General features: G+C 43.3%; 1 protein-coding gene across 6 annotated transcripts in view; it reads right to left on the bottom strand.

Moving 5' to 3' along the window:
* ESRRG (estrogen related receptor gamma) overlaps positions 1 to 22,552 on the bottom strand; it is a 1,192,991-nt gene that overhangs the window by 239,175 nt on the left and 931,264 nt on the right. The window lies entirely within an intron of this gene.

The following is a 22,552-nucleotide window of genomic DNA, read 5'->3' as shown; positions in this document are numbered from 1 at the left end:
ATTCCCTTTAGGTTCCCTGCTGAGATTTTCATTTTTATTATAAAATCACCCATCTCAAAATAATCATGTAAAAATGCATAGATGGGCATCACACTTTTAAATATTCAATTTTTGTTTTCTATGTACATACATAATGAGGGCAATTTAAGACAAACACACATTTATGCAGATAGATGGGTCAATTGAAAATAACCCAACCTCCCTATGGGTAAACCTATGTGCTGATGGTTCTTTAAGTTGTCTTGACTGTGAAGATCTGCTGTGTTGCATTCATTGCAGCTTCTCTTTGCCACCCCCAGAACCTGTTGTGCTGGGTAACTACCTGGTTTGCCTAATGGTTAAGCCGGCCTTGTGTACCACTTCTTACTGAAAATGCCACTTTATAATTTTGTGATCCCTAGTGATATGGAGAAATCTAAAAAAGTATTATTGTAGATCAGATTGCTGATAGTCTACTAGACTAGGGGAGCAGAGATCAGTCCGTGAGAAAATGCAAGCAAAGAATACTAGAATTACACAGAGATTAAAACTGGGAGTCCGGGACAGAGACAGAATGGGATGAACACACCAAAATGAAACAAAAAGATAGACACAGAACAGCATTGCTACTGCAAAATGAATACTGAAGTGTGATAAGTAAGCTGAACGGGTTGCGCAGTTATAGTGGGAAAGCAGGAACAGAGGAGTGATACAAAATACTATTAAAAGAGTTTAAGGGAGGAAGTTATCAAAACTGTGGTAAAAGGCATGCTTTTACCGCACCTTGATTTACCAAGGAGTCAGTAACCTGCAGTTTCTCAATACTGCAGGTTGCTGACTCCCATAATAAATGAGCCACTTCGCAAGTAGCGTTATTCCAGTGATCAGGGATCATCGGGTCTCAAAGCCATAGCCCAATGCTCCAAGGCCAGAGCTTAAAGGAGCCGTGGTACAATTTCCAGTGACTCCTGCTCTGCCAACAACATCTCCAAAATGGTGCCCCTAATGGTAGTAGCACAAGACTACCAATTGGGGTGCCATTTTGGAGATGGTGCTAGCAGGGCAGGAGTGACTGTGGATCAGTCCTGCTCTAGGACCACTGGACCACCAGATATAAGAGTAGCTAGACCTCTAATCCTGAGGGAGGGTTCTTTAGGGGTTGGGGAGTTCTGATTGGGGGGGGGGGATGTATGGCATCATGGCCCCTTTAAAATATGGGCCAGAAGCATCGGGCCACGGCATTGAGGCCTGATCCTCCCAGCATGGTAAAATAACCCTGCTCAAAATCAGATGTAAATATCCACACCTAGATTGTTTAAATATGTGTGCAAATTAGAATATTTTATGATCTACGTGAATACTGGAGAACTCCACCCAAAACTCTGCCCCATACATGACTTGCAAAGTCAATCAGCATACTTATAATAGTTCTTTTATGTGTGAAAATGATTTATAAAATTACCCTGCTCATGATTCTGAAGTAAAATAATTGCAGTATAGACTAGTCTACCACTGCTACCATTGTTCCCTCTAAGCTGAGCTGGAGTCCTCCACCTGCTTTGCCACTAGTGGAGGGTGGTGCTTCAATCTTGTGTTTTCAGTCACTAGAGACAAACAGGCTCCCTGGTGTCTTGAAGAGTTTGTCTCTCCTTCACTATTGAGAATGTGATAGTGAAATGGCAACCCCTACTGGCAGGACCGTATGTGGAGGACTCCCGCTCAGCATAGAGGGAACAGTGATCGCTACAACTGATGGACTGATATTGGTCATGTTAAACCACTGAATCTTAATACCTCACAAGAAGTCAACAGATTTTTATGTTTGGAAAAGAAGAAAGTTATCAGCTGGGGGAGGGCACGCCTGAAAGAGCATTAAGTAGCTTTTTATTTACAGAAAGAAAACATAACCCCTTGATCGTATTTCTATTGTATTATCAGCCAGGGTTTGAACATTTGTTCTCATTGATATACTTCCATGTATTAGGAGAGATCCCCTGAGGACAGCAATGGCTTGTTAAGTAAAGGGTACCAGTTTGGAAGCTACATGGAAGAAAATGCTAGTTGGATTTCAAAAGACTAATTTTTTCATGAAAAGCTTTATGATTAATGAATGCATTACTATTTCTCATGTCTTTCTCTTATAAGAGAGAGAAAAGGATAGAGAGGAGGTTTAGAGTTTAAAAATAATAGATAAATATACTTAACACATTTATCATTTTATTACACATTTGGCCGGCTTACTTGGCAGACAGTACTGGGGACTGGAATATAAAGTAACTTAATCAATGGGGAAAAAATTGCAGTGTTAAGAAAAATGCTAAAGGCTAAAAGCTCAAACTTACTCTCAGCTTTAGATAACATGAAAATGTTGCTGATGGAAGATCAATATTAAACACCTCACAGATTTCTTAAATTCTCCCAATCGCAACTCAAATGAAGTCTTATAAAGCCAAATAAAAAACAAACGGAGATAGCTGGGAGCTATGGCAGTGCATTTTCAAACTTTCTTCATTAGCTTGAACAAAAAAAAGAAAAAGAAAAGATAGAGATGATGAGAAAAAAGCCTACTGTAAACTAGGCCAAATAAATCTGCCTAGCCAGCCCAGGTTTTCTAAGGCTTTCGTTGTGTAGAAGAGTCACCACCCTGATACCTCATTAAAACGAATGCAAACCATTTGCAGCAATCTTCTGCTTTTACTGTCTCCAAATGAAGGCAGGCATTGCATAATCCAGGCAGCGAGAGCTCCTGACAGGTGGATGATTTATGCTCTTAGTTGGAAGAATTGGACAGCCCATGGAGGAAACATTGTGAGCGAAGCAGTGGCAAGACAGATGCTCTCAGTGGTGTTGCAGAGGCTTGCAGTCTCCAGCCAGCTCAGGTGCAACCCCGTCACCTCCATAGTGAGCTGTTATCATCTGGATTCCACAATGACCACATACTTTGCTTGAGCTCTACTAACACAAATAAAGACAAAGGTCTGGGACGCAATGAGAGCAGGAGATTTTACATCTGTATTTGGTTCACATTTGCACTGAAATGTCCTTAAAAGTAAACTAGGCTTGCTTATCAGGGCTCGACATATTGGAACTCCTTGCCAGTCAATTAGGGGTCAGTGTGATTACGTGAAATTCTGTAAAATGTTAAAAGCTTCCCTCTTTGGGAAATTTTTAGGTGTGGATACTGATCTCCCTGCTTAGTCAATTTTTGGTTACTGAGGGGGCCTTTTTAGAAAAGGCGTGGAAGGCCTATGCACATCCACAGCGTGCACCAAATCGGCATTACCGTCCGGCTAACGGGTGCCCCGGGTGGTAATTCCGAATTTGGTGCTTGCTGAAAACCCGCAGTAGAAAATATTTTCTATCGTGGGGCGCCTACCTGGCGGTAAACGGCATTTGGCACACGCTGCATGCTTAACACCTGGGCAGTGCATAAGACCTTGCCGCTAAGTCAATGGGTGGTGGTAAGGTCTTAGGCTGAATTTGACGGGCACTGGGTTTCATTTTGGCGCATGTCCATTTTCCAGCCCATTAAAATAATCTCTTTTTTTCCTGATGTGGTACAATAAGGGTCCGGCGAGTGCCAAAAACACCTGCCCACACTGTTGCAGGCCAGTTTTTGGTATGCCTTTGTAAAGATGCCCCTGAATCTTTGTTTTCATTGTTCTGTATTGTGTTTTTACTTTCTCTTTCTATTGCAATATATTACGTATCATAATCTAGTAGCACTTTGTTTTCTATATGATGTGATTTCACTGTGTTGTTAGTCACATTGTACTCAGGCTGCTGGGATAATGTGTGATATAAATAAATAAATACAAAGAGTAATTTCAATTATGTATTCCTGCATCAAAAGAGTGCATGATGTGACCAGTAGTATTTATGACAGAAGCAGTTGTAAACTATACATCTTTTGGGCCAAGGTCTCTTATACAACTTGGGGGTCAATATTTAGTTGGTGGTGATCAGCGTTTTGCTGACCGTCACTGGCATTAAGCCCAGAAATTCAGTGCTGGGCCACATAAGGCTTTAGCACTGAAATTCAGGGTTTGCAGAGCCAGCTGACACATATTCAGTTAAATGAAAAGTTCAGTACTTAACTGGATACAGGTTACTACACAAAGCTAGGACCGCATAAAAGTCAGTCTCATGTATGCGGTTAACCTGCCCGGTTAAGTTCTGAACATCAGCCCTTACCTGGTGAAGTGCCGACTCCACACCCCAGAATGCCCCCAAAATAGTTGGCTTTGACTTTGTCACTAACCCGTTAAGCAATGGCGTAGGTACGTGGGGCCACGGGGGCCTGGGTCCCCTCAAATTTCCTCTGGGCCCCTGGTTTTGCTGGTGAGGGTCCCTAATCCCTGCCAGCTGAAGCCTTGTCCAGAGGCAGTCTCCAGCGCCGCCAAGTTGCCTGCCCTGCCACGTGATAGGTGGGGGGTGGCGGGGGGAGAGATCTCGAAGGCAGGGTTTGCATCACTGGTCTAAGTAATATTTGCTGGAAAAGACTAACTGATCTCTTTTGGTGAAATATCTGAAACTAATGGTCCTGTGATAAACATGTAACAGTGGTGTAGTCACAGGCCTGGGCCAAACTAAAATTATGGCACCCTTGTTATGGTTGGTGGGGATCCCCAAGCCCCACCAGCTGAACAGGTCCTCCAGCGGCCACAGTAGGTCACTCCCGTACTCGTTGCAACTTCCAGCACTGTCCTCCTGCTGTCATTGTGCCAGTCTCCTCCCTTTCTGTGCATGCTCAGTTTGAGTGAAAAGCAAGCATGGTGGGGGGGGGGGGGGGGGGGGGGGGGGAGGGGCAGAGGCAGTACTGCAGCAGCATGTGGACATTGCTACCAGCTGCAGCGAGTAGGGGAGTAACTTTGTTCTGCCCACCAGAGGGCCTCTTCAACTGGTGGGGCTTGGGGATACCCACCAGCTAAAGTATTTATTTGTTGAGGATTGTTGGTGACCTCCCACTTTGGGGCTTTTCCTGGGTTTCATTAATGATAGATGTATGTTCTGTTAGAAGAAAACTGTCACTAGCAGTGATAGAATTCATTTAATCTTTTGCTTTGTACAACTACATTAAAGATCAAATTTAGAAACTTTAAGCAGTTTTCATATATAAAATGCAAATTTATATGGCTAAATTGTCATACACACAGCTATTTCAGAAAACATGGTATGCAGTGATTTAAAGGAGGTATGATCTGGTTGGGCCTTTCAAGTATCAATGTGTTCCATATTTTAGAATACATGTACAGTATACCTTAGAAGTTTTACCAGTTGGCATTCACACCTGCTTGAAGTCATACATAATCCCTGGCTAACTTCTCTTTTGAATCTGGGATCTGGGCTTAGAAGAAGGGAACTCTGTTCACTTCTGACATTCAAAACCACCTCACGTGGGACAAAATTAGAGTTTTGGAAAATGGCTCCCTAATTACCTCCCCTTGGATATGTGTGTTTACAAAACCTTCAACTTAAACACATAATTTGTAAAATTGTTTCTTTCCTTTCATCCTGTTAGATTAGTCCAGATGTATGGGGTATGCCACCCTATCTGCAGATGAAAGCAGAGACCTGGAACTTTCCAGTGGAATCATCACTGTATAAGGAGTGAATCAGCCCTAAAATCTGCCCGTATACGTTGTCTCTAGCAGACAGCTGTAATGCAGTCTGGTGCATCAAGTGTTCCTGTTTTCTGGTCTAGTTTCCTTAGGTGCAGTCTGCAGGTTGTTGTCCTTAGGTCAAGCGAGAATGAACCTGCTGGGAAGCTCTCAAGGATCAGCCTACAAGCCTTTCCCTCAACTGAGAAGTCAGAGTTGTCTCCTGCCCTAAGGCCTAACCCTAAAGGTTATGGACCTGGTGGGACTTGACACCTCTGGCAGACAGCCTCCAGGATCTGCAAAAGAAAGGGTAAGGTCCACTGCCCCATTGGAGCCGACTCTGTGGGTGCTTGAGCACCCCCAATATTGAGAAAATTCCTTGTATGTGTCCAGGGAGGGGTCATTTCCATTGGGCTTAGCACCCCCAATAATTTTGAAAAGTTGGCTCCTATGCACTGCCCCCCCCCCCCCCTTTTGCTGGGCTACAGAGCTTATTTTTTTCTGCTATTTTTGTCAGGTTTTTCTGTTGCTTAAATTTAAAAAGTCAAAAAAAGAAAACCAAAAGGAGGTTTTCGTAAGAGGAGCAGTGCTAAAGGGAAGCCATGCATAGGAGGAGAGATATGAAGGAAAACACAGGGAGGTCTAATGTTGTAACAGAGAGAATTCCCATGACTCCACAGGGAGCTTGCTCAGTCATGCCTGAGAGAGGAAGGAGGTGCAATACACAAGAACTAGCACATCAGCAGTGTGGCCAGCTTCTTTTGGCCTCACTTGTGACAGGAAATGAGTGCAATCATTTTCAGCTGCAGGTTACAGGTCTTCTGCTCAGTCTTTGCTGGAAGAAGGCCTGGCAAGATTGCTGTTTTTGTACCAGTGGGAACTGTGGATATCTTGTATGCTGACAGGATGTCCCCCTCAGAGAAACTGATAAAAGTGTTAAGGGAGTCCACAGCAGCGCATCCAAGCCATGGGATGCTTGGGAGTTCCCTTAGGTGCATATCATTGAATATCTGAGAATAACACCAGTGGTGGCTCGATGCTGAGACTTACAACTGCTACTTGGGACCTCTAGGTTTCAGAAAAGTGCTCCTATTGAGCAGTGTTCCACTGGAGGAATTAGTAGTTGTCATCCCCTCAATCCCCCAGTGGTTCATGTCCCTCCTGCCCGGCAGCAAAATTGTCGAGGAATATGGGTCTTTGTGTCAGTTTCAGGAAAAATAAATGTTTATGGCACATAAAGATTTATGTTGCTATTTCAAGCAAGGCGAGTCCATCAGACACTCCCCTGCATGGGCATCCACTGCCCACAGCTCTCCCATGCTGGAACATGTCAGTGCCAAGATGGACACTGTTCCTGCCAAAGCCAGGGCAGCTGCCAGTGCCACAAGGAAGGATTCTGCTAATATCCTTGTTGGTCCCAACCCTGGGATCTGGCACTGAAGGATCAAGCATGGCTCTGGAAAACATGGAGCAAAAGTAGCCAGCAGCATTACTCAGCTGATGGTTCTTGAAGGCCTCACAGGGTAAGGCCTGTGACATGGGACCTTGGACTTCATGGCACACCTCCTTCTCCAACTAGAATCCCAGTCCCAGGCTTACCCGGTGTTGCGAGTGGGACTGTACAGTTTTTCCTACTGCTCATGTGGCTGGGGGAATAAAGCAAGGCCAAATCAGGATCTTATTGTTTTTAACTTATCTTTAAATTTTTCATATTCTACAGTGGACCTGAGGGAGGTGAGGAAACATACTACCCCCTCCCCTGCTGGAAAGGCCCTTTGGGGACCTGTGCCAGTTCCCCTGGGATAAAGCTTAAGGGCAAGAGACTCACAGATCTTGGTCCAAAACCCAGGAGCTACTAGCCCAAGGATCAGCCTATGGGGCACAGATCACAGCCCGTGGACCAGGGGGTCAGGGCTACCAATCCAAGATTAAGCTGCACCAGATCAACCTCATCACCTGCTTGAGGCAGAGAAATACTGAAGTATTCCAACCTGTACCAGCCCTTATACTGGTGATATCACCGGAAAAGTTCAGTAGCCCTACTTCCATCTGCTAGTCAGGAAGGGACACAACCTGATGGTATGGCCTGATCTAGTAGGATGATAAGGAAAAAGTACTTACCCACTCAGAAATCTATCTATCTATATATATAGTAGTGGTCTAAAATAATAGCTGAAAAATAAATACCACCCAATTTGACAGCTTGCAGTTAAAAAGAAAGATAAACCCTAACTATGGTTATTGGCACTAAAGTGCTTCATGCTTTAGTGATCTGTAGCTCAGGGAAGAAGCCCATAATGCCCTGGTCTGTGGTGTAAACGTCTCAGACAATGAATTTTCCTTCATTTCCCATCATAAAAAAAATGAAGGTTCTCACAGCAAAAAAAGCTTCTACAATCAAGAAGGATAAAAACAAATCTGCATATTCCTTCTTTAAGATATCAGGGCCAAATCTATAACTTTGGGGAGGCTCTAGGCCAGTTCAACAGAGGGGGGGGGGGGGTCAAAAGGTCAAACTGGGGATGAGAATTAAAGACACATACAGCTCTTTAATCGGATAATGCATACAAGGAAGCCACTTTACAGCAAGTGGCAATAGCTGCTCCACAGAAGAGAGACAGGGGAAAAGCATGGAGATAAAAACCGAGGAAAAAGAAAACAAATGAGACTAAAATGGGTTGAGTTGCTATCAATTCTGAATGCCTCCTGCTTCAAAGTTCTCCCCAGAGAGAAAAATCCAACAGTTGAAATTCACAATACGCTGCATCCAAATGCTGGAGGTTTTTTTTTTTTTTTTTAAACTTCATTAGATGGCTGTGTTTCCCTGTATAACAAATAGTTTAATTGCTAGGCATTGGAGAAGAATGTAAGTGTGGACAGAAAGGAATGTGAATAATAGAAAGCATGTTAAACTATAAATGAAAAATGAAAAAAGCAGTGCATTGTAAGAAAAAAATATAATTACCCACTTTTAATTTATGTATACAGTTATCAGCCTCATCATCTCTGCACTGCTTAAATCTAACAGCCAGTCAAGTAAAAGTCACCTCATCTAGAAATCTGCGGAACAGATACTAATAAACCTGACATAACAGCTACATATTCTGCACAGTGTAACCCTATCAAACCCATGCTTAAACCAGTGGCGTAGCCAGACAGCCAATTCTGGGTGGGCCTGAGCCTAAAGTGGGCGGGCACAAAATTATCTCTGCTCCGCCATACCTCCACCTCAAAATATAAATACTTTAGCTAATGAGGATCCTCAATCTTTGTTAGCTGAAGACTTTCTCCAAAGGCAATTAATACCAATCGGTCCAGCACTTTTCTCCCTTCCCCGCCTCCAGTCTACGGCTGGCATCTCTCCCTAGCTCCACCCCATTGACAATTAATACCTTTAATTAAATTTAGATATTAGATATGTATCATATGTCAAAGAATTTTAGATATTAGATATGTATCATATGTCAAAGAATAAAGTGGTTGCTTCAAAGCATCATCAAAGCGACAATCGCTCAACTGCAAAACACTATGCACAATTTTGTGCAAAAACACACTCAGAACCTTACTGTACCATAAATATTACACTGGGCAGACCCTAATACACCAATATACCGATACGGAAAATGCAGACCGTCAACAATATGAAACAAGGGATCATATCACAATTCTCATGTAGAGCCACAAAACACCTTTTTAGGGTGGATAGTGTTCACAATGAGCTCCTTCTATTAACGACCATATATAGATCCTTCAAGAGGTAGTGTGTCATGATTTAGGCTCTACACCCTTTCTGATGTTTTGGTGCCACCTCAGTAAGGCCAATACACAAATTCTCCACTGCAAAACACTATAAACAAACTTGTGCAAAAACACACTTATAACCTTACCAAACCATAACAGCACTAATTCCAAGGATAGGACGAGCTACAACCTTATGCGTGGAAAGGCAGCACTATAATTACACCGGGCTCTAAAACACCAGTACAAAACCTAGTGAAACAAAAACAAAACAAAACAAAAAAGGCTGCAAATACTACACGCTAGCAGAATACTGCACCTTGATCACACATGAAAAACACATGACACAACAGATATGAAGGCAAATTTCTGAACTGGAAAGTTACCTCAAGAAGTCAGACTCAGCATGCAGCAATACTAGAAAAACAAACTTACATGCAAAATATCACAGATGCACATTTCCAAAAGCTGACATATTCCAATTAATAAATTCTGAATTAAAAAATGTTTTCTACCTTTGTTGTCTGAACATTTAGTTTTTCTATTCGTGTTGGTCCCAGTGTCTTCTGTTTTATGCAGTGTCTTCTTTCTATTTGATATTTTCCACTCACCATGTCCACCATCCTCCTGTGTCCTTATGTTTTCTCCCCCTGCCCTCCCCTCCCCTCTCCTCATCCATGTCCAGCAATTTCCTCTCTCCCCTCCATCCATCCATGTCCTGATGTCCAGCAATTTCCTCTGTCCCCTTCCCTCCAGCAATCTGTTCTCTCCCCCCCCCGCCCTCCTCTCCATGTCCAGCGAGTCTCCCTGCCCTCCCTCAGTTCCCCAAAAGCCCTCCGAGTCCTCTCCGGTCCCCCCTCCCTCCCACCCATGGCCAGCGAGTCTCCCTGCCCTCCCTCAGTTCCCCAAAAGCCCTCCAAGTCCTCTCCGTTCCCCCCTCCCACCCATGGCCAGCGAGTCTCCCTGCCCTCCCTCAGTTCCCCAAAAGCCCTCCGAGTCCTCTCCGTTCCACCCTCCCTTCCATGGCCAGCGAGTCTCCCTGCCCTCCCTCAGCTCCCCAAAAGCCCTCCGAGTCCTCTCCGTTCCCCCCTCCCCTCCATGGCCAGCGAGTCTCCCTGCCCTCCCTCAGTTCCCCAAAAGCCCTCCGAGCCCTCTCCGTCCCCCCCGCCTCCCGCGCACACGAACCTGTCCTTTTTCTTTCAGTAGCAGCGAACGACGTGAAGGCACTGCAATGCTCACCAGCTTCAAGTTCTCCCTTTCCTCTTCACACAGTGTTCGTCCCGCCTTCGCGAAAACAGGAAATACGTCATCGTAAAGGCGTGAAGAGGAAAGGGAGAACTTGAAGCAGTGTCTTCACGTCGCTCGCTGCTACTGAAACAAAAAGGACAGGTTAAACATTTGCATGGAGGGGGGGGGCGGACGGAACTGAGGGGGGGAACGGAGGAGGAGCGGAGGAGGGCTGACGGTCAGGCGAGGGAGGGAAGGAGGAATGCCACGCGGGGCCTCAGAGCGACTCGGGGTGCACCATTCCTGGGTGGGCCTTGGGCTTAAGTGGGTGGGCCTGGGCCCACCCAGGCCCACCCGTGCCTACGCCCCTGGCTTAAACATTCCTTGATAAATACCTAGCCAGTGCATTCCAGGTTTATGATTAAACAAGATTTATTCATTTATTAAGGAAAGAAACTGACTTCAAATTAGCTGGTTTTCACTTCATTATTTGCAAATAAACATTGTGTGGACTTGTCCCAACACAGTTCTACTGACAGAACTGACCAATATGAAATCTAGTAAATTGGATTGCGCTAGGGTTACCATATGTCCGGAATTACCCGGACATGTCCTTTTTTTGAGGGCATGTCCGGGCAACCGGGCATGTTTTGCCAATCTGTCCGTTTGTCTAGATTGCCGCCAGCCTGCCCATTTGTCCAGAAATCCGGACAAATGGGCAGATTGCTAGCCTCCCCTCCCCTTACTTACTAGTGCCCTGGTGGTCTAGTGACCTCTTCCGCCTTTGGGGAAGGAAAGAGCCCCCTGTTTTCTGCTCGGAGCGCTGCCCTGCATGCATCCTTCCTGTTGGTGATCCTCGGCGCTGATTCAAAATGGCCGCCAAGAGTTGACATGACCTCATGAGACTTCAACTCTTGGTGGCCATTTTGAATCGGTGCCGAGATCACCAACAGGAAGGATGCATGCAGAGCAGCACTCCGGGCAGGAAAGAGGGGGGGGGGGCTCTTTCCTGCCCCGAAGAGGTCACTAGACCACCAGGGCAGTAGTAAGGTAAGGGGAGGGGGGTGGCAGGGAGGGGGGGCGCCGGGGTATGTGACAGGGGGAGGAGTGAAAGGAGCAGGGTGGGTGTGTGGTGGGGGCGGGGCATGTGTCCTCCTTTTTGGGGGACAAAATATGGTAACCCTAGATTGCGCTGGTGTAATACCAGTGTAAGTGTTGTGTGTTCCAAAAAACATGCTAGTTCTCAGTGTCGTACCTAGGGTAGTTGACACCCGGGGCTGATCATTTTTTAACAGCCCCCCTCCAAAATCCAGTACTAGGCATACCGAGAATACAAAACACTCAGGACCTATAATGCAATTCTAGCATACCATAAGCAGTCATTTCTACAAGTCACACAAGGAAAAGGAAAGCATCTTAAACACTACAGTGAGCACTAGAACATCAATTCACCTATTGTAAAACGAAACCAGACAGAATAGTACAGATGGTCGATCCTGCACAGTCAATGCCAAATGAAAGCCATGTCTTTTTCACAAACACAGATACACCCTAATCCACTATGGAATAAGTAATCATAAACTTTCTATGTAGACAAAAATTAAACTGAACCCCCAAGATGCCAGACTCTGCATACAATGCAACACCACAGAAACAGAAAATGTCCCCTAGTACTGTGCAAAATATAAAGACAGCAGATGTAAATTTGAAAAAAACTAACAAATACCAATCACCACTTTACAAATCAACAAATAGAAATAAAACAAATAATATCATTTTATTGGACTAATAAATTTAGCTTTCAGAGGCCAAAACCTCCTTCCTCATGTCAATACAGTATAGTGCTGTTACAGTATCCTATCCTGACCTGAGAGGAAGGGGGTTTTGTTCTCCGAAAGTTAGTCAAAATGTATTAAAATTATTCCAATAAAAAGATTACCTTATTTACATGTTCTATTTATAAACATTTATTAACACATCTACAATACTACGTTATCCTAAAGCAAAAAAAAAAAAAATAATAAAATATATATATATATATTTTATTTACAGTTTGTTGTCTCTGGTTTCTGCTTTCCTCATCTTATTTTCACTGTCTTCCATCCATCCAGCATCTGTCTTCGTTCTCTCTCTGCCATCCAGTGTCTGCCCTCTCTGCCGTCTCCTCCATCCAATGTCTGCCCTCTCTCTCTCCCTTCCATCCAAATCTGCCCTCTATCTCTGCCCCTTCTATCCACCATCTGCCCTTTCTCTCCTCCTTCCATCCACTGTCTGCCCTTTCTCTCTGCCCCTTCAATCCACCATTTTCCCTCCCTCTCCCATTCATCCAGGGTCTGCCCTCCCTCTCGCTGCCCCTTCTTTTTGGCTCCCAGTTCCAGCCCCATTATTCCACCTGCCCCTAGTTCCAGCCCCAGCCCACATCTCCCACCTGCCCCCCTTTTCAGCCCCACTATCCCACCAGTCCCCAGTTTCAGCACCAGCCCTTTTCTCCCACCAGTCCTGAGCTTCAGCCCCCAGCCACTTCTCCCTGTCCCCTTTTCAGCACCCAGTTTCAACCCCTGCTCCTTTTCAGCCCCCAGCCACTTCTCCCTGTCCCCTTTTCAGCACCCAGTCCCCAGTTCCAGCACTAGCCCCCTTATCCCACCTACCCTCCTTTTCAGCCCCCAGTTCCAGTCCCCTTCATCCACATGCCTTGCCTTGAATTAGGGCCCCCTTTTCAGCCCCAGACCCATTCTCTCACCTGCCCCAGGCATGGCCCCATTCTCTCTCATGTCCCCTTCTTTGACCTCCAGTTCCAGCTCCAGGCCCCTTCTCTCATCTGAGCCCCCCTTCCCAGACCCAGTCCCCTTCTCCCATCTGAGCCCCCCCTCCCCAACACAGTCCCCATCTGCCTATCAGCTCCGTTGACAGATGACCCTCTTCTCCTGCCACCCGGCACCCAGCGTTTAAAAAAAATCTGTGAAGCGCCTCGCGTCTGCTGCTCTGCTGTAAAAGAAGCAAATCACCTTGTCGCATCGGCCCTTCCCTCACTGAGTCCCGTCCTCTGATGTAACTTCCTATTTCCGCGAGGGCGGGACACAGTGAGGGAAGGGCCAACGACGCGACGAGGTGATTTGCTTCTTTTACAGCACAGCAGCAGATGCGAGGCGCTTCACAGATTCTTTTAAAAGGCTGGGTGCCGGGTGGCAGGAGAAGAGGGTCTGTGGATGGAGCACCTCCCCCACCCGCTGACACCTGGGGCAGACTGCCCCCACCGCCTCGCCCTATTCTATCATTTCATTTGATCCTTTCTTCAAGAGTTTTGCATAAATGCTTTCTAATCCTAACTTTATCTTCTCCATTGTGAATGGCCTAGTGTCCATCTGAAGCTCTGTTGATGTTTCAACAGTCAGCTAATCTAATGCTGCTTCAGGCTTTGGGCTTTCTTAAAAATGTTCTCCCCAACACTGGACTTTTTCATTTGTTACAACTTTGCTGCCTTTGTATTTGTCACTGCTTCTCACCAAAGTGACTTCTGGTATTTGTGACTGAGAACAATTGTGCTATATAGACTTTATATACTAGATATATAATATGACTCCTGAGGCAGGCAATTCATTTGCTGAAACATGGTTCTGTGTCGAATCTGAGTCTGCATATATTTTGATACTCAATAAATTGATGACAATCAACCCTCTGGATTTTTTTTCTGTTGTTTTTTTGGTTGGCCTAAGTCCCTTCTCTACAAGTTTGGCTTTTTTGTGACTGTTGGTAGGAAATATATCCTCTTCCTGTTGTGGTTTATTGATGCCATTATTATTTTGCATTCCAATGCCAGTGTTTTCCATTGTCTTTTCCCAGCTATTGTTTCTTTTTTCAACTTTGGCATTTAGATTGCTCATTGACAGCAATACTCCATGTTTTGGGGTTTGATTGATGGTCTCTTGTAGTATGCGATAGAAATTGTCCTTCTCCACATTTTCTCAGGATTCTGTGGATGCATAGTCCTCCCAATGGCTTTCACTAACCACACCCTCTCCAAAAGACATTACAGGATGTGATACCCGCAAGTGAGCCTTCTCTGGAGTAGCCCCAGCACTGGAATGCATTGCCTGAAAGGCTCTGCTTAACACAAGACTATCCCTACTTCAGGAAGCAGGTGAAAGCTTGGCTTTTCAACCAGGCCTTTAATGGAAGAAGTAACTAACTTGTTAGTCTCACTCACAACACAAGGAGTGACTCAGGCTGCACATACTGCAGCAGGACATGTTTATCCACTCCTACCCTAGCTGAGATCATATTTAACCATCTCTCTGACCTCATGTGCAACTTCTTTAAATCAATGACCTTACTTTCTAACTCTTCCTACTTTCTTACCTACTTATATGTTACTTCTTTGCTTTACCCTCCACTATCAATTATAAAGCTCTGTTACGTACTGTGTTGACATTGTTAGTAGTATACTATTCCATACTTTGTATTGTTATTTGAATATTTTTACTGCTGCAATTATCTATTGCTCATGTTTGATCTATTCTTAATGTACACAGCCTTGAGTGAATTCCTTCAAAACGACGGTAAATAAATCCTAATAAATAAATAAATAATTGTGACTTTAGCATTCTGAGTCATATAGCTTGCTGTAATTAGTTCCTTAGTAACTGGTTTCCATTCAATCACTGTCTTAGCTGCTGCTGGTGATATGAAGAACAACACTTTGAGTGTGTCAGATCCATATTTCCTTCTGGTCTGTGTTATTGTTATTCCATCACTAATCCTCTTGTTGACATCTGTCCATATTGTTCAACTTACGCCGAGGATGTCAAGGTGATACTGTATCAATTCCTTATTAATTTTGTTGTTTCTATTGGTGTGCATACATTCTAGATTCCAGTCTTAGTGAAGGACTTTGCTGTGAGTGCTCAGTTCTGCACCAAAGTATAAAACATCTGGTGCTGTCTTTTGACATTCAACATGCTTTTGTCACTGCAAGGAATCATAGTGGTAGTGCAGTCTATCTTGATGATTAACATGTGTTTTGATGCACAATTTGCGTGCACAATTTAATTGAGCAATGAGCTCACTGGCACTGATAACTGACTTAACCAATTATTGGCATTAATTAGATGTAATTGAAATATATGCATGTAAATTTAGGTGCGGGATCTGCGCCTAAATTTTATGTGTGAGTTCAAAAAGGGGGTGCAGAAATGGGAGGGTCATGGGCGGAACAGGGGCGTTCCTAACATTTACATGTGTTGTTATAAACTGAGGGGTGATAGACATCTATTTTAGGTATGTATATTTGCACCATATTTCAGTTGTTGCAAATAGCCGTGCCTCAAGTTAGCCATGATTCTTGGGCCTAAGCTCTATTCTGTAAACCACACCTAAATAAGTGCGGTTTATAGAATATTATTATTATTAGCATTTGTGTCCCACATTTTCCCACCAATTCGCAGGCTCAATGTGGCTTACATTTGCCGTAATGGCGATTGCCATTTCTGGGTCACAGAATACAAAAGTCGCTGCATTAAGGTGCATGCATACGTGGTAGAGAGGAATACATTGTGGTAGTGCATATTAATTTCTATGTGATAAATAGGAATGTAACATACATTAGGTCATTGACTGTAGAGAAATTGTTCAACATAAGGGTTAAAGTGAAACTATATTCAGCATAAGGGTTAAAATGAAAGAGGTCAGTCAGTCAAGTGATAAGAGTTCGCTTTTTCTAGTTCATGTGTAGTCTTTATTATTATGTATTGAGGATGAATATTATTGGTATGCCTTCTTGAATAGATCAGTTTTCAGTAGCCTTCAGTAGAGCTTTTATTGGCACCATTTTTGCGGGGCATCATATATAGAAGTCACCCCTCTTTGTAGAATCTGGGGATATAAAATGTACACACACCATTACAGAATAGCAGTTGGGTGCCCTGCTGGGCCTTAGGCACCTAAGTGCTAGTATTCTATAAATTTACATTTACAGGAAAGCACATATATGTGCCTAGATTATAGAACTGACCTTCACATGTGTTTTGGACTATTCAAAATTCCATTGTCAGCTGATCCCAAGGGGTAGCTATAGAGGAAATATCTCTTCAAATCTTAGTGAATTCCAACCATACTAGTGCACAAATGCCCATGCACAAATGTACACCTACTCTGACAATGGTGTAAATATGAGGTTGTAACCTACACATGTGCATGCATATTTTATAAAATAGTGATATTTGAATAGTTCCCCACTCACCTGTGATGAAGCTGTATTTCAGGTTGGAGAACAAAGAAATACGTTCCCGTATACAGTCAGATTTAAGATGTGAAACCCAATTTTCTATATGTCTCCTACATTAGAAAGGAATGTCCAAGTTGAGACATTCATAAGTTGTAACATGTTTTTCAAAAGGCTCACTCAATGTGGAGAGTTTAGTAAATTAGCTTAAAAATATGTGTATTTTGTGGAATGTACAGAAGGGAACAGCTATGTTACAAAATAAAATACTTCAAAACAAAAGTGGCATCACTTGGAGCCTTGCACGTGTTAAATGCCAGTACTTTCACGCATAAGCAGCGGATTTTACTGCCTACAGTGTAACTGTCCTCAGGTAAAACTTGCAAGTGCTAGATTTTGCAAAATTGCACAACCAAATAATTGTATTACTAATTTTATGCACTTATATTCTACTAAATCCCTTGGAGGTTCCTTTACTATGCTTAACACATGCAGGCATCCCATGGTAATTTTGGGATTGGAGTGCTCTATCCTCAAAAATAAAATTTTTAGTACTGGGGCGGAGAGTGGGCGTGTTCTGCACTAATTGGTTATCGCAGCTACATTGTAGTGCACTAACCGATTATCACACACTTGGCACATAAGACCTTACTGCCTACATAATGGGTGGAGGTAGGGGCTCACATGCTAATGGCCACACACTAATGGGAAAATTAGCGAGTGGCCATTAAATGGGGAAAATAGACAAGTTGGCCATTTTACCCCTGTGGTAAAAATAGCCTTCCGGCAGGAAAACAGAAGAAAAGTAGCCCTTGTAGATACACAAACCAAACAGTCATGGCAAGGGTGACAAAAGAAAAAGCAGCAGACGATGTCCGAACTAACGTCTTTATTATATCTTCCAAGATTCGACACGAATTGTGTTTTGGCCCACAAAGGCCTTCCTCAGGAGTCTTTGTATGGATGTATGCTGTTATTAAGTTAAGCTCAAAGCAATACAGGTGGTGTCCAATATCTTGCTGCTTGCTTCCAAAAAATGTTAATAGAATGCTTGAACTTACAAGAGTGCAAACTTGGAAAAGAGAGGAGAAACTGACCCTGCCGTATAAGGTCACGCTAAGGCCACTTTTTACTGCAGTTTAGTGAAAGGGTCCCTGAGTCTGAAGTGGATTACAAAAGAGCTCAAACTAGACAAAACCTAGTATATTATATAGGAATCAATACACATATAATGAGGCATATTTTCAAAGCACTTAGCCTCCCAAAGTTCCATAGAAACCTATAGAACTTAGCCTCCCAAAGTGCTTTGAAAATATGCCTCATAGTAAACCAAACCTTAAGATTTACAATTGAACGGTAAAGTCCACATTAGCAGGTTAGTGCAGAAAAGCCCACTCTCTGCCCTCACAAAAATTTTGAAAAAATAAATACTTGCTTAACGTGCACCAACACGGAAATTACTGCAGGATGCTATTAGTGTGTTATGACTTAGTACAGTTTAGTAAAAGCAACTGTAATACCAATAAGAACTCCTCCTTTTTTTAGCTCTTAGCTTAGATACTACAAGTCAGCATTTGAAATGGGATTATTACCCAATTTCATGAATATAATCATAGAAGTAGGGTGATCACGTGAAAAGGGGCAGACTGAGCCAGGCCTAATTTTAGCCCATAGCATGTGTGGAGATGCAATTCCGATTAACAAAGTAGAACAGCAGAAAACGATCATCTTGTCCATTCAGACTATCCAGTTTCTTCTGTTTACACTGCTAAAGATATAGCCCAGCTACCAGTCAGAGCATGACTACTTATACAAGCATTCTTGTACTCTACTCCTTTGGGTAGCTAAGCCTGAAAGAGCCCCTATTAACTTAACACAAAGAATTCCTTCCTCCAAATGTCTAACCACGAAGCTGTGAAATAATCTTAGTAGCTACCAATAATAGAATTATTTCCTGAGCGTCCAGTCTCCTAGGCTGCCATGTCATTTCAAGATGGCGCTCTTCCACCACCAACCTGCTGAATGACCCTGTCAACACAAAGAGTATGCAAACACATTCTACCACATGAATGCAAGTGTTTCCGTTTTGTCTGTCTTCAGCCACCAGCAAGGCATAAAGTAGTATGATTGCTGTGTTAGTCTGCTTGAAAGGACAGAAATAGAGGTTAATGAATAAAACAAAAAAAAAGTATATCGGATCACCTGATATTCATTTTTTTTGTTCTGTTTTTTAAACATTATTTCTATGTATTTCCACTAGCACCTCTACTTATTACTGTACTCACCACTTGCCAGATACAGACAAGAAAACAAACTATGTGGTAGCAATGAAATTCCACCAAAACCACTTTACGTTATTCCTTTTATAGCCATGTGTATTCAGTACTTTGCAGTGACCATGGCCATTTTCAAACGATAAAAACACCCAACTTTTTGTTTTGAAAATGGCCATTTGCTAGACGTTTTGTGCTCTGTGCGTCTATCTTTTAGGACCATTTAAAAAAAAAAAAAAAAGGACCAAGGGAAAAACATACAAAATCAAGCCATTAGGGGGCTGCATTCTTAGTAGACTGGCCACACAGACATCCCAGCAGAGCAGCGGGGGCACCCTAGGGGGCACTACAGTGCACTTCACATAAAAGGTCCCAGGTACATATCTCATTGTTACCCCCTTATATTGAATGGTGAGCCTTCCAAAAACCTACTGTATCCAACTGTACACCAGTACAATAGCCCTTATGCCTGCAAGCGTCACCTATATGTAGGTACAATAGGTTTTTGGTGGGTTTTGGAGACCTCACACTTTCTCCTATAAGTGTACCAGTTAGGGTCGAAATTGAGCCTGGGTTCCCTTCTCTACAGTCCACTGCTTGCTGCTCTAATGGGACTGTCCATAATATCTGAAGCTGTCAGAGGCCGGAATGTACTGTTTCTTTCATATCTTGGGAGGATGGGAAGGAGTCAGTGATCACTGGGAGAGTAAGGAGGGTCACGCCTTAATTCCTCCAGTGGTCATCTCATCATTTAAGGCACCTTTTTGTGACATAGTTGTTACTGAAACAGTCCTGGAGCAAAATATCTTTTAACCTTGGACGTTTTTGCTTCGCTTCATTATGGCAGAAGAATGGCCAAGTATTGGAAATGCAGACTGTGCACTAAAAATATATATTTTTGGAAGGGATGTGCCAGGGACTGGAGAGTGGGCATTCCTGTGCTAACCAGTTAGCAGGCGATAATGTAAATGCAATAACTGATTAGCTCTTGGATAGTGCATGAGCCCTTACTGCCTACAAAATGGGTAGCGGTTAGAGCACGTATAATGATTTTTCAAAATGGCCATGGACTAATGGCAATGTTAACGCATGGCTAGTAATGCAAAAAATACAAAAATGTCATTTTTACAGTTGTGGTAAAAATGGCCTTAGCGTGCAGGAAAGACCCACATAACTGGGCGCTAAGGCCACTTTTTACCGTAGCTTTGTAAAAAGACCACAAAGTTTTTTTTTAATATGAGAAGTTTTTTTTTTAGCCTGTGATGAAAATATACCATGTGTGACAGGGAATCTGAAGCTTTTTCCTTCCATTATTTTAAAGTATATTTAGTGATATCCATACTGATTGTGGTGGAGTTCTGTAGGGAAGGGAAGCGAAAGGGAAATGGGACTTGATATGTTGCCTTTCTGAGGTTTTTACAACTACATTCAAAGTGGTTTACATATTGATATGTCTGTTTATATCTATATCATTGTAAATAACTTCAATCTATATTTTTTTTGTTACATTTGTACCCCACGCTTTCCCACTCATGGCAGGCTCAATGCGGCTTACATGGGGCAATGGAGGGTTAAGTGACTTGCCCAGAGTCACAAGGAGCTGCCTGTGCCTGAAGTGGGAATCGAACTCAGTTCCTCAGTTCCCCAGGACCAAAGTCCACCACCCTAACCACTAGGCCACTCCTCCACTCCTATATTTGTTTCTTCACCGTAGGTGGCTATCGCCTCACGGCACTATGTAAGCCACATTGAGCCTGTAAATAGATGGGAAAATGTGGGGTACAAATGTAACAAATAAAAATAAATAAATAAATAAATAAATAAATAAATATTCAGGTACTTGTTTTGTACCAGGGGCAATGGGGGGTTAAGTGACTTGCCCAGAGTCACAAGGAGCTGCAGTGGAGTGCTTGTCTCTGGAATTAATTCCCTCTCTCCTCAGTGTTTGTGGATCTTTATAAAATAGGATCAACTTTATAAAATTACCCTCACAATGCCAATTACAGATTTCCCCCTCGCCCAATTGCATAAAGTGGTGCACTTACCAAATCACAAGTGCAAAGGGAATCACAGTAACAGGGCAATGCAACATGTTTTAAGGTGCTGAATAACGCATATGGTTTTAAACAAGATGTTGCAAGAGGCTCCCTTTTATAATGACCTCTTTCTGGCAAGGCCTCAAGAGTTCCCTATTAGAAGATGTCCTGCTGTCTTGCAGCAGCTCCAGTGGCAACAAATGTGTTGTGGCATTTGTTGCAGAGATTTCCAGTAAGTGATCTGATCTTCCTACCCTCCGAGCTGTAGATGCATGATTTTATTTCAGTCTGCAAGTAAATGTTTTTTTTTCTATAAATAGATTCTGACTGTCAATTTGGAGGCATGCTGTGCCATCAGCATGTAGAGACTGCTGTGACCATTCAGGAGCTTGTACCAGCAAATTTTATTATGGACTGGTAATTGAATTGAACAGGTTTACATTTGAATAGATTTACAGCATCAGGATCCCTGACATGCAGCACCAGACTAAACCATGTCTCCACACAGGACCAAGCTTCCTCTGCAAGAGTTGCAAGGAAGGCTCTGTGATGGGAGAACACAGTAAGAAAGATTGCAAAATGCCTCCAGGTCACCAGGGACAAGGTGATGCTGCCCTGGCTTCCTTTCCTTTGTCTGCTTTCCATAAAGGAGCAGCACTTCCCATTGGTATGGAACAGATGTTTAAAGGAAAGAAGAAATACAATAGATGTTTAAAGCCAGTCACAAACACGCAGCATCCAAATATCCTGGAAGCAGAATACTAGCTTTGTAAATTAAAGGAAAAGGGGATGGGATTTGATATCCTGCCTTTCTGTGTTTATAATCAAAGTGGTTTATGTATTATGTTTAACCTACAAATGCACTCGATCTACAGCCCCTCCCTAGCTCTCTACACTCATCTCCCCTTACATTCCTACCCGTAACCTCCGTTCTCAAGACAAATCCCTCCTGTCAGTACCCTTCTCCACCACCGCCTACTCCAGGCTCCGCCCTTTCTGCCTCGCCTCACCCCATGCCTGGAATAATCTCCCTGAGCCCATACGCCAGGCCCCCACCTCTTCAATGTCGCCTTCGGCACCTAACCATCATACCTCTATTCAGGAAACCTGGACTGCCCCTACTTGACATTTCGACCTTTAGATTGTAAGCTCCTTGGAGCAGGGACTGTCCTTTATGTCAATTTGTACAGCGCTGCATAACCCTAGTAGCGCTCTAGAAATGTTAAGTAGTAGTAAGTAGTAATTATGTATAGGAGGTACTTATTTTGTACCTGGGGCAATAGAGGGTTAAGTGACTTGCCCAGAGTCAGAAGGAGCTGAAGTGGGAATCAAACCCAATTCCCCTGGCTCTCAGGCGCCTGCATTAACCATTAGGCTACTCCTCTACTCTGAATATATATTTCTAATTTAAAAACAAAGTTAATCAGTCTTTCTTCCACATGCAAATCTATATGTGAAACCAGAATTATCAGTATAAGTTTT

The sequence above is a fragment of the Microcaecilia unicolor genome, chromosome 3 (genome assembly GCF_901765095.1).
Source record: "Microcaecilia unicolor chromosome 3, aMicUni1.1, whole genome shotgun sequence".
NCBI lineage: Eukaryota > Metazoa > Chordata > Amphibia > Gymnophiona > Siphonopidae > Microcaecilia > Microcaecilia unicolor.
The sequence above is the reverse complement of the archived record's forward strand: the minus strand, read 5'-3'. Positions and strand labels throughout refer to the sequence as shown.